Below are 14,605 nucleotides of genomic sequence, written 5' to 3' on the forward strand. Positions count from 1 at the left end.
CATTCACTGATAAATCATCATCTTAGCTGTGAATTTATTATCTAATTTACTTTACTATTCAAGTGATTAAATGTAATTAAAACTTTATTTTCAGCCATAAATTACGAAGAAACGCAGTAGTTATCTGATTGGTAAATTTCTTCACATGCAGTTACAAAAAGAGCCTTATAGAGACAGGCTGGTGGTAGTTTGAGCATTTCTTACATCATGTATAACACAGGTATGTGTTATAGGGCTATAGTAATATTGGAATACAATACATCAGTTGTAGATCGACCAGATGTCCATCCGTTCCCAATTTTGAAATCTGATTTTTCCGAAAGGTTTGGCACCTTACCCCATTTATGATGGATGTGTATTAAATTAAGTGCACATGAAACCTCCTACCAGCTCTTTGAATCAAACCATACTGATAGTTCAAGATATATATGGTAGTGTAGGGTAGCTCTTACGAGATCCCTAAACGGACGCATCGGACTCCTCCTTTAAAGCAGCATTTTGCGTCCCTTTCTTTGGTTTTTCTTAACCTCACTGATTCCACGATGCCATAACGACATACATAACTAGCTTATCTATTCAGATCTTACTTCAAATGGTGGTATAAAAGTCGAAAAATTTACTACTTTCAACTTTGTTTTTCTCGAAGATAATTTTCCGTTCGGATCCAAATAAACCTCGCCCATAATATGAATTAAATGCTACGAACATCATTGACCAATACGTAATACAACACCATGCTTGATTTGTGTAGATTGTCCATGGCAGTTGTTCAGTTGTACTGTTAGAGTCCAGCTGGCTGGTTGTACCAAGTTACCAACTCGACGTTTGAATCTATATATAGCAACAGCTCATAACTAAACCTGCATCTCTGATTGGTTGAATTCAAACTAGTGGGTTGGGGGAACTGTATGCGATTAATATTAAATGTGTAATTTGTCGGAGGACACTTTTCTCATTATCTGCAAATGTCCTTAATTACTCGCCAATTAAAGCTTTTGGCAGGGAAAAAACTAGACTAATATCTTAGTTTGCTGTTTTGTGATTGATATATACTGTATATGGAAAAAACTTGATGGACTTGTCAAAAAGTGGAAAATGGCGACAAAACGCAAAATGCTGCTTTAATAGTCTGAGCAATTGTAGCCTCATTCAAGTAATATTTGATACTCTGTAGGTTTGATAAGCTTGTCAATAATTTGGGTCGAATACAGAACTCACTCACTCAAGCTTCTCTTATATTGACCTACTTCGTTGGACATATTGACCCTAATTACATCCTAGAGCTGCAAAGGACTCAAAAGAAAACTTTAGCTATCTCAGGTATTCAATTGATTTAATTTTATCCACTACATTGGTCACCCCTTCAGTCGGTCGGTTGGTCATCCCACGGATAGAGTTTCTAATGTTATCCTCCGTTATTATTCCAGCTGTGAGGAATAAATTACCCAATCACATTTAAGGCCAGTTAGATTGGTCCACTGGTGTAAGCAATTCATTCTTCATTTAACTGGCTGAGCTCATTTTGAAATTGGACTTTATTATATACAGTACTCAAATCAGTTTGGCAGAGAAGGAAAACATGTGAAATGCCATCCAGGGCTGTGCAGTAGAAGTAGGTCACTGAAGAAACAGTCGGTTGTACAGTGGCATTATGCATACAGTGCCAGAATCGATATGTATTTGCAGCAATTTGCATGGGGCGCGCCAATTTCTGGCAATCTTTATGCAGCAACTTTCAAGTATTTTACAGAATAAGATAAAATAAATTAAAGTAAACATTACATCATGATTTGTAGTTCACTGATTATGCACACCTGTGTTGTGTTTTCGTTTCAGTGTTTACGTGTGTGGTAGGCTTGATCAAAGAGACATCTCAGGATAATAAACAATAATCAGTAAACACGATTAAGGTCTGAATCGACTCTGATTTATTGATATTTTTCTACGTCTGCTTAGGAATATTTACTTCCCAACAACTCCCAGAACGTGACACTAGCTGGGAGAACCAGCAAAGTTCCTTCCAGAAGCTTGGATCTGGGGGTCTCTTGCCCACATCACGTGACATACACAATAATGAATAGTTATGAATCAATAACCAATCATAATAGCAATACTGAAGATTAATCTTTGATTTTACCGAGAGGCATTGGAAATCCTCTACACAACACTAGCATTGACAGCTGTGTGTCACGGCCAGAAGTTTTTCTTGTTATTATGCCTATTGGTACAGAAGTGTGTAGTAGATAATAAAGCGAAGTAACGTTCTAAATCTATCTTTCTTATAACCTGGGCTTCTGGGGAGTCTGTGGGGGTCAAAGCGGTCCACAGAGATAAAAATGGCATCTGCAAAAACCGCGGGGGAATAATTTTTCTCACCTGTGTATAAATACTGTACGTGCCCCCTTACTTGTAATCTATTTGTGCAGGTGTGGGTTTCACTATACACTCCCCCCATCCTGGATTGCGAGTTGGTGTGTCGATCCGCTAGGAGATGTGGCCTTAGGCTGCCCGCTGAGTAAGTTGTGTTATACTACTTGAGGTATATTCTTGGCCTTGTCACTTGCTAGTTATGTACTTTTCCCCCTTCCCCCCTCCTTTTTGGGCCATTTTCTACACCGCTAAGGCCATTTAGTTTTGGAGCTGTGGATGGCAACGATTTAAAAGCTTACTGTAGGTTCTAAAGCCTACTGAGTGGGGGTGTCATAATGCTCCCACCTGGAACATTGGGTTGAGAATGTTCAATTCGCACACAAAAGAAATGAAGATGAACACCAATAATAGAGTAAAAACTACATATCTAATTTATTGACAATCTCTACATAATAATCTGACAAAAGTATAAGAAAATACTGCTTCTCTCCTCCCTAGCTGCAGTCCACCCTCTTCAAAAGTTAATTACACTCTCCCTCTCACCTTCCTTTTTTCCCCCCAATCTCTCCTCCCCAACAGGTCTGGACTTGTTGATTCCAAAAATAAACCAAAGTAAAACAATGGTGTCCTTTGTGACCATGTGACACACCATGGTCTAAACAAGGATGATGTAATAGACCCATGTCAAAGGTCACTAGGTTGTTACTATGGGCAGTTGTTTATCCTCTGCCCACCAAGGAGAAAACTATGGATGCCTTTAAGTGATACATCCTTACACCCCCATACTTCAAGAGAAAAGCTGTGTCTTTTCACAAAACAATAATACACAAGTTAGGATTATTTCCATTAAAATAAAAAGGGAAATCTTTAAAGCAAATGACAACATTCATTTAATTAAAGAGTACATGTTTAATTAAAAGTATAAAATACATGAGATATCCTTCCCATAAACTAGGCCTAAGAGGCAGACAGACAGTTATAAGCAAAACAATGCGGAAATGATAATCAACATATAAATGTACTACACTCCATAATGGACACCATGACAGTTACCCATTAACAACGATAAAAACGACTATAACTGAGTCTACTTCTAGTGTTTATGAACTATAAGTACTACGATACATAACATGAAAACTCACTTTAAAACATCCTAGACAAAGCATCAGCATTAGAGTTATCTGTGCCCTTCTTATGTTGTATGGTAAAGTTATATTCTTGCAAAACTATTGACCATCGAGTAAGTCTTTTGTTATGCAACTTCATTTGGTCAAGCCAAACTAACGGTTTATGATCAGTCTGGATCAAAAAGTTTCTCCCAAACAAATAAACATACAATTTCTGCACCGCCCATACAATTGCTAGGCACTCTTTTTCTATAGTGGAATACACTTCTTCCGAACGAGATAACTTCCTGCTTATGTAAATAATAGGATGCTCCGATCCATCTTCCCCTATTTGGCTAAGTACACTCCCAATACCTCTTTCGGAAGCATCACATTGAAGAATAAAATCCTTTTCGAAATCTGGACTTTTCAGTACAGGTTTGCAAGTGATCAGTTTCTTTAATGACAAAAATGCCTGCTCACATCCCTCTGTCCATTCAATAACAGTAGGCTTACTTTTCTTTGTAAGGTCTGTAAGGGGACTGGCAATTTGAGCAAAATCCGGTATAAGTTTCCGATAATACCCGGTTAATCCAAGAAACGATCTTACATCTGTCTTAGTTAGAGGGGTAGGCCAGTTAATAATAGCTTCGACCTTACTCTCTTCTGGTCTTACTTCTCCACTACCAATTACATAACCTAGATAAGGAACTGTAGGTTCACCTATCCTACACTTATCAGGCTTTACTGCCAATCCTGATTTCTCCAATCTATTAAACACTGCCTCCAAATGACACAAGTGCTCTTCCCATGTCTTACTGAATATAACTATGTCATCAATATAGGCCTTAGCAAATTCCTCACATCCTTGCAAAACATTATCCACAAGACGTTGGAAAGTTGCAGGTGCGTTACGCATTCCAAAAGGCATGACTAGGTATTCAAAAAGACCAAAGGGAGTAATAAACGCTGACTTTTCCCTGGCTGCTTGAGATAAGGGTACTTGATAGTAACCCTTCGTCAAATCAAGAGTAGAAATAAACGGTGATCCACTTACGTCATCGATGATGTCATCGACACGTGGTATGGGATATGCGTCAAACTTGGTCACTTGATTAAGTTTTCGGTAGTCTGTACATATCCTAATTGAACCATCCTTCTTTGGAACTGAAACAATGGGCGACGCCCAAGGACTAGACGATGGTTTGATTATTCCTGCCTCTAACATTTGCTCTAGTTGTGACTTAATTTCGGCTCTTTTAGCCTGGGGCAAGCGGTATGCTTTTTGTGTAACAGGCACTTCATTAGTTACATAAACATCATGCTCAGTACTTTGAGTTCTACCTGGTACATCAGACAGTATGTCATCAAACCTCTGTAGAAGTTTTGCGACATTATTTCGTTTCTCCTCTGTTAACCTCTCTGAAATATTTACACTTTGCCAATCTTGGGTTCTGATTGGTTGATACCCTATCTCTGAATTACCATCACTATTAGAGTCACTTTCTAATACCTGAGCATATAAACAATGCCGTTCTACCCACGGACGAAGCATATTCACATGAAATATTCTGAACTGCTTTCTCTTTGTACCCGTGTCTATTTCATAATCTGTATCACTTATTTTATTAGTGATAGGGTAGGGTCCTTGCCATTCTGCTTGTAGTTTCCCAGATGCTGTGGGCAGAAACACTAGAACTTGTTGCCCAACCCCATAACATCTACTCCTAGCAATTCTATCATACCACTCTTTCTGTTGGCCTTGAGCAGCAGCAAGATTTTCTTGAACCATTGCTGTGAGCTCTCTCATACGATTTCGCATATCTAGCACATACTCTAAGATATTCTCGTTACCACACTGATCCTCTGGATTACATATCTCTTCTTTCAATACATCAAGAGGTCCCTTTACTTTTCTACCATAAAGTAACTCAAACGGACTAAATCCTGTGCTGCTTTGGGGCACTTCCCTATAAGCAAATAAAAGATAGGGGATATAACGATCCCAACTTTCCGGTTGTTGAGTAACAAATGCCCGTAACATTGATTTTAATGTACCATTAAACCTCTCAACGAGACCATTGGTTTGAGGATGGTACGGACTGGACTTCAAATGGTCTATTTCTAACAAGTTACAAACTTCTTTCATTAACTTTGAAGTGAAGTTCGTTCCCTGATCCGAAACTATCTCCTCAGGAATACCAACACGGGAGAATAATTTCACTAGTTCCTCAGCAATTGTCTCCGCTTCCTGATTTGGAATGGGAATTGCTTCTGGGTAACGGGTAGCATAGTCCACTACGACTAAAACATAACGATTACCCTTCTTAGTTCGGGGTAAGGGCCCTGCCAGATCCATGCCAATCCTTTTAAATGGTACCTGTATAATGGGTAAGGGGTTTAATGGGGCCTTTGTCACATCCCTACGCCCTGCTGTTTTTTGGCAGTTAGCACAACTTTGGAAATATTTACCAACATCACCAAAAATTCCTGGCCAATAAAAATTATTGAGGATTCGATCTCTTGTTTTCTTGCTACCTAAATGTCCTCCCATGGGAATATCATGAGCAAGTCTCAAAATAGAATCCCTATGCTTATGAGGAACTAACAACTGATGGTATTCTTGGCTACCAGTGGATTTCTTTGACTGCCACTTCCTCATTAATAAGCCATCTTTCAAATAAAAGCATACACGGTGCTTGTCAATGTCAGGATATGGTACAACCCTGTCATACAAGCTTTTGAAATTCTGTTCATTTCTTTGAAGAAGTTTTACATTTTCAGGATCATTAATTAATTTGGGACCAGAAGGGTCATTTCCATCAACTACATCCTGAATCTCATTACTTATTTCTCCCTTTTCCACATCATGAGGTTCATCAATCGGTTTACTCTTAACCCCTGTCAAGGTAACCTCCTCTATATCTGCCTTAACCTCAGATTCTAACTCTTTTTGTTTACTGCGAGTAACTACAATACACCTAGTGGTTCGTCAAACAACTCATTTCCTAACAGGACATCTTTCTGTAGGTTCCTTGAAACACCAACATTGACCCATTTGGTCAAATACTGACACTTAAGAAAAACTCTCGCAATAGGAAAATCAATCGGTTCATTTTCTACATCAAGAAGAGTAATAGACTTACCCTTAACATAATACTTTGGGTCCACGAGTCTACAATTCACAAGTGTATGGTCACATCCTGTGTCTCGCAACATAACCACTTCTCTACCATTTATCAATCCCTCACACTCATAGCGATTAACTGCCTTATTACACAACAATGCTTGTTTCTTGTTATAACCGCTCCATTGACTGCTATTGTCCTTGTTGACTCTTTGAGGGCATTGATACGCAAGGTGAGCTGTATTACCACATATGAAACAGGCTCGGTTAGCGTTCCCCTTAACACTTGAATTAATCTTAATATCAGGTGCACTCTGTTTCACAACAGGCTGTTGGTTTGATTTTGAAGCATTTTGGTTAAATCTATATCTACTCTGAGATGGACCACTATACTTAATTCCTCTCACAGATACATATTCATCTGCAAGTTTTGTTAGTTCTGTCAATCCCTTTGGCTGTTTCTCCCTTAACCAAATACCCAACTCTTTAGGAATTTGTTCCAAAGCTTGCTCTATCAGGATTAATTCCTGGAAATCAGGGGATTCCCCGGACTTAACGCCTGCTGTATCAAGCCATCTCTCCAGAAAGCTTTTCAGCCTAACACCCCACTCTTCATATGATTCGTTATTCTCCTTTGTAGAATTCCGAAATTTCTGCCTATAGGTTTCAGCGTTAAGCTGATATCTTGCCAATATGGCACGCTTTAGTTCACTATAACTATTTAAGCTTTCTACAGGTAAAGAGGTATATGCCTCTCTAGCCTTCCCAGTTAAACGAGGCGCAATGTGACAGGCCCACGAATCCTCGTGTATGTCATGAGCAATCATGAGGTGTTCAAATGCCCTCAAATAAACATCCACATCATCCCGGTCACTAAGACGGGGTATATCTAATTTAAAGGGGGTGTCTCTTATCGGTTTCCCGCCCTCTAAAGCTGATATACGCGCATTCAGCTCTCTGCGCTGATCCTGAATTAATTTCAATAACTCTAATTGAATTAAATCACTCGGAGCTGCATTAGCACCGGCAATTTCATGAGGGCCTTTGAGCAGATCCTGCATGAAATTGTTTGGTTGGGTGGGGCCCTGATCCTCACCAACCCCTAAGGACGTGAAAGCATCCTCAAGATTCGAATCGGGTACCCCCTCATTAGCTTTCGATCTCGTAAACGGACCATTGCCGCTACCAGAACTACCTCTACTGGCCATCTTAAAATATGAAAATGAAATACAGTGTAATGACTTAATATATACTCTTAAGTCTACTGCCTAATGTCTGCCTCATACACTTAAAGGGAAGGATACTCACTCTTCCGCTTATATGATGAGCCTCTCAGTCTCAGTCTTCCAGTACACCGAGTCTGCCAGACACTTCCAATTCCACAGATTAACCCTCAGCTAGATTGCCATCGACTACCAGCCACACCAGAAAGGAGCCTCACTCCGGTATCAAGAAAGCCAATGCTTATAAACCCTGCACAATTGTCCTCGACATCACGCTTGCCATACACCCGTACGAAGCACGCAATCAGGACCAAACTTCCAAGGACTACCAATACTCCACGTACAACATAACGCTAGACAAATATGTTCTTGAACGAACATGTTCAGATGTACGAGTACGTCATAAGCATGACATAATATGAACTCCCCTTCACCGTTGTGATCAAGTTCATAGTTCACAAAACGAAAGTCTCACAGACTGTACAACAAAAGTTAACACCGTTGTGATCACGTTCATAGTTCACAAAACGAAAGTCTCACAGACTGTACAAAAAAAGTTAACACCAGTCATTTAAAAAAAAATTATGACCGTGTAATGATCGAATATTTGGTGATCTATCCATGTGTGCAGTGTGTTACCGATCTCCACTGTTCCATTGTATTAACTTGCACCATAATTCGATGTTGAAGGTGCCGTTCGGCTTTACCAGTTACTCTTAACAATAAGGTTCCTGGCTGTAAATCCCAGTTAGCTGCCACCATGTCATAATGCTCCCACCTGGAACATTGGGTTGAGAATGTTCAATTCGCACACAAAAGAAATGAAGATGAACACCAATAATAGAGTAAAAACTACATATCTAATTTATTGACAATCTCTACATAATAATCTGACAAAAGTATAAGAAAATACTGCTTCTCTCCTCCCTAGCTGCAGTCCACCCTCTTCAAAAGTTAATTACACTCTCCCTCTCACCTTCCTTTTTTCCCCCCAATCTCTCCTCCCCAACAGGTCTGGACTTGTTGATTCCAAAAATAAACCAAAGTAAAACAATGGTGTCCTTTGTGACCATGTGACACACCATGGTCTAAACAAGGATGATGTAATAGACCCATGTCAAAGGTCACTAGGTTGTTACTATGGGCAGTTGTTTATCCTCTGCCCACCAAGGAGAAAACTATGGATGCCTTTAAGTGATACATCCTTACAGGGGGGTTTATAATAATGTGAGATTAGAATGAATCAATGTGTTAAAGCTCCATGCAGGATTAATTGTGTCGATGGTTGAGTATCTTTGAACAGCTTACATTGTGCATTCAGTTCAATATCTCATGGATTATAGAAGGATTATGTTTGTATATATTTCTTAAAGACTCTTGGTTTGAGCTAGTATTGATCATTACTTGGATAGGTAAGGGTAGGGAGCCATCGTATTGATTTTGATTAATAGATAGATTCTTCATTTCTCTGATAGCTAGTCTCCTATTATTGTTTATCAATTCTTCTCCTGACCTTTTTTTCCTTATCAATAATTTACATATTAAATGTATTCTGTGAGAGCTATTGTTTGACCTTGTTAGCTTAAAATAATAGCTATATATAGACTATTGTTTAACTGCATGCATGTACAGTGCCTTGCATAGATGTGACTTTCTATAGTATCCTCACCTACCTGATCACATTCTGATAATGTCAGACAATTTTTGGAAGTTTCATTATTAAATGTCGCTCAAAACATGTTACTGTCCATCATCCATAAAGGAAATTCATTATACTGTATAAGAAATTAGAGTTTGGACAGTATGATTCTAGTTGCATACTGGACTGCATAGTTCTCTGTGGTCACTATATATACTGGATATTTGCAAGTGAGAAAGTTGCTTGTTTCCATTCTAGCATCCCTCCCTCCTCACCCCCCCCCCTCCCTGCCGTAGTTGATAAATGTAGACATAGAAGTTCTTTGTGAGGAGACAGGTTAGTGAGAAAGCAACGTAAGTATCTGACGTTAGAAAAACAAAAATATCGGTATGGAAAATAAGTTAAATATTCATGTAATGTGTTTTTTGTTGATTTGACGAAAGTTTTGATTGCCAGAATAGCATCATTTATGACAAATGTTCCTGATCTGGACTTGTTATTTTACCGTCACTACTTTGTCTTTGGTAGTACTGTAGACTCATGCTTAGTTTTTAAGATAAATATATAGATGCATACTACAGTATGTAAAATAAACTCATACACACTGTTTAGAGAAAAGTCAAACTTGCCGGCAAAATGTGACTTTCCATTTTTGTGACACTGTACTATACCAAACCATGATTGATACAAGCATGTCATGATGATGCTGGCCTTGGTATTCTCCAGTAATGAATCACTCTGGAATATAGAGGGCTCTATATGCCCTTGAAACACCATTCAATACTATGGATGGATTAATTGTACACACATAGTGGCACACACACACACAAGAGTGTCATACATATAACATGTAACAGTGCCAGTCATGTACTGTTTTCATTTTTCAACTGTGAAAATCCAGGGCAGTGTTTTCAGTCTCTTCACTGTGGTGAGGTGCATACGGACAGTGTCACTGGCACTGATTGTGTGTGTACTAGGAGGCAGTTTGTTTTGATAGCTCTCACAAGTCACAGTTCTGTTGTGCAGGTTGCATTGCTACAATGCAATTTGAAAGGGCTTTTCTTGTTTCAGTACCGTCCAGAAAACAGAGTTTTGACAATGTGGAGTGGAATGTGAATTCTTTCTCGTGGATGAAAAGGTGTTTGATTTAAACTGTTTTGTTTTTTTTCATTTTGGATTGAATTTTTGTGCTCCAAGGAAAGAACATTTCAAGTTATATTTTTCTATGGTGTGGAGACCTCTGGTTTGGTCGTCGAGATATCCTGCGGAAGGGGGAAGGTGCGAGGCCTCTATAGCAATACCTGGTATTGTTTACATTCTGCCTGTATCTATAGGCTGCAGAGATATCCAGCACTTCCTCCAATAGGCTGTGCAGTAATTAGGCATATGTAGCTGCCGTTTGTCAGTGTATAGTAGTACATGTGTTTTTGTGTTTGTAAATAGACAAATTAATTGACACCGTATATCTCATGTGTGCGGATGAATGAGCTGTTAGGCATACATGTGTGTGTGTGTGCCTAGTGATTGATTGTTAAACATTAAACAGAGTACATGAATGATCAGCCTGTACATGTATGTGAGCCACAGTGTATGTTGCTTTTACTTGTATGTATACATGAATGCTACTTATATGTGGCATGCTATATGTTTGAGTGAAATAGGAAGAATCGACTGACGACTGTGCGTGTGTCTGTTTGTGTGGAATCGAAAAAATATTCGAGAAGACACTTTGAAGAATATAATTGCATTCTGGCTAGAGACTGACTTAGTTTCATTTTAGGGAGGAGGGTCACAGAAAAAATTAAATGAGCAGACAACATCTGCAAATTTAATCAGATTAAATGTAAAGTACTAACAATGTTCCCTATTAATTTGCTATAAACATTCAGGTATATAAACTGTTGTACTTCTGTAGCACAATATTAAACCTACCTATACAGTACATGCCAAAACTTGAAGCTTCATTCTGTGTAAAACATTTCAGCTACAAACCAGAGGTACTGTACTAATATATTAAGGGAAAAAAAAACAAGTTTCTGAAAAATGTATTTAAACCTGTTGTATTTAGTCTGGTCACAAAAATTATTTGCATACCAAAGTGATAAAATTGGGGGAAAAGATTTGCTAACGAAATGACACAATGCAATAATTTTTGTGCTTGGGGCACACAGACAGTAATGTTCTGTATCTAGGCAAGTGAACGCAAATGTTTTGCATTCATTTTTGTGTAAAAATATTTTATGCTTGTTCGATACTTAAATCTCCCTACAAAATGCAGACAGTGGATTAGTTTGAAGACAGGTAATGTGTTTGCAACAAATGTACAGTAGGAACAGAACGAAAAATTTACTGGTAAATCTTTTGGTGAAATTTTCCCATAGCATAATACCACCATAGAGTGGGGGGTGGGGTGGGGTGGGGAGGGGGTGAATACAAAAACAAACTACAGAATGAATGACTTTTTCTGGCTTCTGGATATGATGTATATATTCAACCTTGTACTTTATTTTTTATTAACATCCAGTATAATGACACATGTACAGTAGGGTAATAACAAGCAGTATGGTAAATCATCTACTCCAAAGTACAATGTATTATATAGTAATGACTTTGCATGACACAATTGAAGTTTATTATACTGGTAATATAGTCTGTATTCTTATGTCAGTTTGCGGTTTACGAGCTATGAAACAACACACTTGTGCATTGTCATCTGTCCGGGCATGCTGTTTAAAGGTATTAAATAGTCCCAACTGAGAACACCCGATGTGTTTGTATGGATCAATAATAATCAGTTCAAGGACATTCTTTAATATTACTCTACAGTGTTAACATAGATCACACCTTTTACAAAGCGTAACCATGAAACTTGATCTCTGTTTGAAACTTAAGTCACTGAATTGAATATGTATTCACAAATTTTTGACAGAATCTGCTGGTTGTGCATGATCGCCGTAAAATTAAGTCATGTGTATATTTCGCGGAAATGCGGCATTTGTATAGAATTTAAATCAATCACACAAAACCTGTTTTGGTGGATCACCAGGATTTTTTTGTTCCAGTCATTTAAAGGTCTTGAATGAGCTTGAAAACAGGTAAATTCTATATTGGAGACTATTGTGCCTTGGGTTGTTTTTGAATTACTAAAGTCTATACTAGAGGACTTTGTACCTTCCTGTCAGGGTGTTTTTTAGTTAAGGGAAGTACAGTAGATCATAACTCATAAGTCACATATACTGCCCTTTGTTTTACTAGCCAATTTGTGATAAATTTATGGATTTGCAACATGTCCAGAAATGATATCTAGACAACATACTAATATTTACATTTATATACGTAACAGTATATACAGTAAGTCCAAATATGTCCAAATTGACAATTGGTCTGTAAATAGTTAAATTTGTACAGGAAAATCAAGTTGACAGAGTTAAAATTAAATGTACTTTTTTAAAAGTGCTACTTATGTTGATGATATTTACTAGTTGGATACATTAATTTCATAAAATTTGATCTCTGAGATAATATCATACAATCAACAGAATTACTAGAATAGTATAGTTTATAATGATTCCACAATTAACTTGGCTGCATCACTTACCTGTCCCCTCATAGCTACTGCACTCTCATTATTACCACATGTGTCAGAGAGAGTGACCTGGTATTAGTTCATCCCTCGTAAACCCAAAAACTAGGTAAGTTTTGGACTTGAATTTACTCATTTAGTCCCTTAATAACTAACTGTGTCATTATTACATGTATAACTTCATTCCACTCTTGGGAAATTTAGTTTTAGAATGTACTTTTCTAACTTTAGCACAATACAGTAACTACTGTATTTTGTTAACTTTTATAATTGAACTAAAATGATCTGGGTGGTATTCTGTTTCCTCTTTCTTTATGAATCTACCGTTTCACCCTTTAGTTCTGCAAAAGTCTCCAAAACCGCAATGAACTGATTTGTTTATTTCAACTTTGAAAGTTATTTTTGGCTAGCTAGCTATGTTGAATTGACATGCTCTCAAGGGATTTCGCGATGCTGTCAGTGATTTCAAATTGATGGCATTGCAGCCAAGAAAAAGAATGTAAGGAAAAAAAAACTTGTTAAAATTTAATTTGAAGTCTTGCTTTGAAAAGGTCTCATGGATCTCTGTAATACATCATAGCTTTGTACAGCTCTTGTCAGTTAATAAACTCCTGCCCATACAGTATTAAAATATTGTCACAATTTGTCACATCAGAAATAGAAGAAAATGTTAAAAGATTGTAATACAGTCAGTGTATTGGCATACCAGGGTTACAAAATTCCGATTACAGTATATAAACTGTAGTATATATACCATGTATGCTGTATAAATTAAAAAAAAAAAAAAGCTGCAGCCTCAGCCATCCTCTCAATCCATCAACAAGAGACAGTGCTAAGGGATTCTGACGGATAACAAAACCTACTGTACTTAAAGTCTCAGTACCTGTTTGCCAAATTTGAAATTCGACCTTTCCAGCTTACTGCGCTAAAATTTCCGTGAAGATGGCACCGTTCTATGCAACTTTCAAATCAATATTTGTTATTTTAATTGAGATATCTGTCGTTAAAAAATTTTGAGCTGAATAAAATTCGCAAGATTTATTCACGGGTCCGTAGATTCTACAAACTTCAATCAAAATTTTCAAGCCCGCCCAATAGATCATGTGCCAGTCAAATCTCTCTTTTTTATGTTTACGACCGTTAGGCCTAGGCATATTTTCACTTTTGTGGTTAGCCTGTCTTAGGTCCCTGCTCTTGTATCTTTCTCACAGTCGTTCTGATGTTGCTTGCAAAATTGTGTCATTTCCTTCCATTGCAATGAATAAAAATGTGTTTACAGATTTTTCCTCTGTGGAATTGTAAAAAGTGGATGATACGAGTAAAGAACTGCGTTACAATCTTGGTCGGGTCGCATGTGTGGACAATTTTGTTGGTAACATTTGTGTAATGAACATGCTGACATGGGCCGTCACAGTGATTTTACGGTAAATGTTTCGGGTCCTAAGGGCCACAGAAAATAAATTTCTTTCTTTCGATTGCAATGTTCAGCTTTTCTCAATTAAACCCGCCTGGTCAGAGTGCATTTAGAATAAAAAATATTGAATCTAATTCAGAAGT

General features: G+C 37.8%; 1 protein-coding gene across 10 annotated transcripts in view; it reads left to right on the forward strand.

Moving 5' to 3' along the window:
• LOC139959078 (5'-AMP-activated protein kinase subunit gamma-1-like) overlaps nt 1-14,605 on the forward strand; it is a 94,840-nt gene that overhangs the window by 17,047 nt on the left and 63,188 nt on the right. For 4 of the 10 annotated variants that reach the window (XR_011789958.1, XR_011789959.1, XR_011789960.1 and 1 more), the window contains exon 1: nt 10,391-10,769. The exons of 1 other annotated variant lie outside the window; for it this stretch is intronic. The gene's annotated coding sequence lies outside the window, so the exon portion shown is untranslated. Of the gene's footprint in view, nt 1-10,390; nt 10,770-14,605 lie in introns of those variants that run through there. 5 more of the 10 variants (XM_071956641.1, XM_071956643.1, XM_071956644.1 and 2 more) reach the window with 5 other exon arrangements.

Source organism: Apostichopus japonicus, chromosome 18, assembly GCF_037975245.1.
Source record: "Apostichopus japonicus isolate 1M-3 chromosome 18, ASM3797524v1, whole genome shotgun sequence".
Classification (NCBI taxonomy): Eukaryota; Metazoa; Echinodermata; class Holothuroidea; order Aspidochirotida; family Stichopodidae; genus Apostichopus; species Apostichopus japonicus.